This window comes from Tupaia chinensis, unplaced genomic scaffold, assembly GCF_000334495.1.
Source record: "Tupaia chinensis unplaced genomic scaffold, TupChi_1.0 Scaffold000437_1, whole genome shotgun sequence".
NCBI classification, from domain to species: domain Eukaryota; kingdom Metazoa; phylum Chordata; class Mammalia; order Scandentia; family Tupaiidae; genus Tupaia; species Tupaia belangeri.
The window spans coordinates 953,752-957,105 of record NW_006159942.1 but is presented as its reverse complement, the minus strand read 5'-3'; positions in this window follow the sequence as shown (position 1 = coordinate 957,105).

Genomic DNA, 3,354 nt, shown 5'->3' with positions numbered 1-3,354 from the left:
TTGGGAAAACATAACCCCCCCTTTTCAAATAAAAAAAAAAAAAAAAAAAAAAAAAAAATCTGAAGTTAAGAACATAACAATGAAAAATAATAATGAATAAGCAGCCAACATGAGTAAATAAAAATACTTATTTTAAGTAATTCAGTACATGAACATTCACAGTACAGGCTCACACAAGAGAGTCAGACAGTTGTTTGGAAAGTAATCTCAGTGTTTTTCCCATACAAAGAGTTTAATTTGAGTGGATTGCCTTGATTTCGAAGTTTGGAGGTTTTTACAGGTATAATACAAAGAGAAGAAATTATTTATTTATTTATTTATATATTTTTTTTGAGAGATTTTCGCTATACGGCACATGCGCTCGCCAGACAGACAGAGAGACAGAGACACAGAAAGTAAGAAATCACCCCCCAGGGGGGATGGCCACACCGCAATCCCTTCTCCTCCATTCTCCTCTCGGGATCTTGGGCACACACGCACACGCACCCGGCGTGAGTTTTCAGCCACCGGGTCCGGGACGCGAACCGCGGTCGACTACGTGAGAGTCCAGCGACATAGCCATTACGCTAACTGCTGGTTCCCAAAAGAACAAATTTTTTAGAAAAACATGTTTCTATTCCACACCTAATCAGACAAATGATCAATTTTAAACAGACTCAAAGGTCTCCTGCTTCCAAACTTTGGCCTTTCTCCTTCCTCACCTGTGCTTCCACCCACCAAATTCCAATCTCTCCATCAAGGCGTTAAAATAAAAAGAGAAGTAAAAGAAATTAAAAAGTGAGTTGACTATGTGGCCTAGTGGTTAAGGGAGTCAGACCCCACCTGGCCAGCTACATGGCTTTTTGAGAACTATGCTGGGCACATGTGCATGTATGCCTAAAATCCAGAGAGGACAGAGAAATGGAGAAAGGGTTGTGACATGGCCACACTCCACTGGGAAGACACTTTCTCCCTCTTCCTCTCTCAGTCTCTGTCTTTCTTTGGTGAGCACACAAGGCTTCTGAAAAATAAAAAGAAAAAAAAAACAGAAAGAAGGAAAGAAAGAAAGAAGAAAGAGAGAGAGAGAAAGAAAGAAGAAAGATTTTTTTATGAGACAAGTTTTATTGACTGGGAACTCACATCAAATTCATTCTATAAAATTGACGCTAAGATAAACAAAGTCAGATACTAATTAAAATGTTAAGAATAGAGCTTATTTAAGAACTATCCTAACAGGGAAGAGGTTTCCGTATGACATGAACTCAACTTCTCTTAAGCAAAAGGCTGAAGACCTTTTAAGGTCTGAGGTATGATAATAAAAAGTTTCTAGGGATGTTACGGGGAGGTTGGCTCAGGCTACCATAACAAATTACCCCAGACCGGGTGGCTTAAATGACAGAAATTTATTTCCTCACAGTTGTGTAGGCTAGAAATCCAAGATCAAAGTGTTGGCTGATTCTGCCTCTGCTCAAGATTGCCTTCTTACCCCGCTGGTGGCAACCTTCTTGTGAGATTACACGTGTGACCACAGAAAGAGGAAGATCCAGTTCTCTGCTGTCTCTTCTCACAAGGATTCCTATCTTATCAGATCACAGTCCCATTTCAATGACTTCATTTAACCTTAATGACTTCCTTAGAGTCTCCATCTTCAAATACAGTCACATCGAGGGTTAGGGCTTCTATGAGTGAACACAATTCAGTCCACGGCAATTAGCATTGAACAGAGAGGGCTCTTAGGTCCATGCGAAAACAGTTTTAGGTCATAGATTTACATCCCAAAGGAGAGAAAGAAAGCTTAAACTCATACTTTTTTAAAGAACCTGTGCGTGTGTGCCCAAGATCCCTAGAGGAGAACGGAGGAGAAGGGATTGCGGAGTGGCCATCCCCCCTGGGGGGTGATTTCTCACTTTCTGTCTGTCTCTGTCTATCTGGTGAGTGCACGTGCCCTATAGCAAAAACCTCTCAAAAAAAAAAAAAAAAAAAAAAAAAAAAAACTGCTTTAAGAGAGAGTTCAGGGGCCTACTGTAAGGTTTTGGCTGGAACAAGCAGTGCATTCTCCTGGCATTGAGTTTCCTCAAGCAGGCATTTTAAAAAGGACTGTAGTCAATCTAGCAACACAGCCTTAAGCCGCTCAAAGCCATGCTAGAGTCTGATCAGGTCTAGTGCAGAGGTTTGGACAGAATCATGTGCTGAGATTTCTGCAGATCTCAATGATAGCATAAAGAATCGACAAAAACGTGTTTGCAGTTAAAATAGCGTCTCAGGAAACTATTTTGAAGAATCGACAAAAACGTGTTTGCAGTTAAAACAGCTTCTCAGGAAACTATTTAACCCTATGAGATGGTCCATTAAATGCTGTTCCCATCAAACTAACTAGTAAAATTACTATTTATTTTTCAGATTTCTGTGTATATACATGATCCACAGTATAAAACTTATCTCATAATCCAACATGGAGGCATAGGCAAGTTTCAGTAAAGGCTTGTGTGTATGGTTAGTCAACTGCTAACATCTGGGCGAATGGGGTAACTTAAGGGACTTCTGTTGTTTCTGTAAATATACATTTAGTTAGGAAGAGTTTTGTGAGATTTATTACATTAAGTCTACTCCTAAGAAGGAAGCCATGTTTCATCAGATTAAAATGTTATATAAAGCATAGAAGTCAATGAAGGAGCAATTAATGACTCTGATTGTAATCACTATTGGCTCTTGGAGGTGAAGGACCAATTGCTGGGACCATGCAGTTAACACAAGCTGAGTATGAAAGAACTGCCCCTCGTGCCTAGAGCAAGGACTCGGCTGAGGAGAACCGTTTGCAAGGTCAACAGTTTTACGAGCTCTGGACCTCACGTATTGTGTCGCTGTACTATCCTGCACTCAATCTCTCTGCCATGGGCCTTGTTGCCATACCCCATAAAGGCACCCCCAGCCTTACTATAATTTTTACAATAATCCTGAAAGAATGCGGATCCACTAAGGTGGCAACTGTGTAGGGCGGCGGCTGCGGACAGGAGTTACTCCCATTAGACTCACCCCACCCTACTGAAAAATGCTACATTCACTTCTCCTACTGGGGATTACATAGATAAGCATTTTAAAAAGTTAGGTTAAAGCCACTAAATTGGCAAAACAATCTCAGTAGCCAAGAGGGGCTCAGGGACATATCCAGGAAGTACTGTTACCCCAAAGACCATAAGCCAGCCTTGCTCTCAGGACAAGGGAAGATTGCCATTCCCCAAGCCATGGTCATTGTATAGAGCAGCATGTAGAAGGGTCCCAAGTACACAGTAACCTTTAGCTACTCACAAGACCACATTCCTTTCCTATGTAGACTCACCCTCTTAGCTGTAGACTACCCCAGAGATAACACAGGTA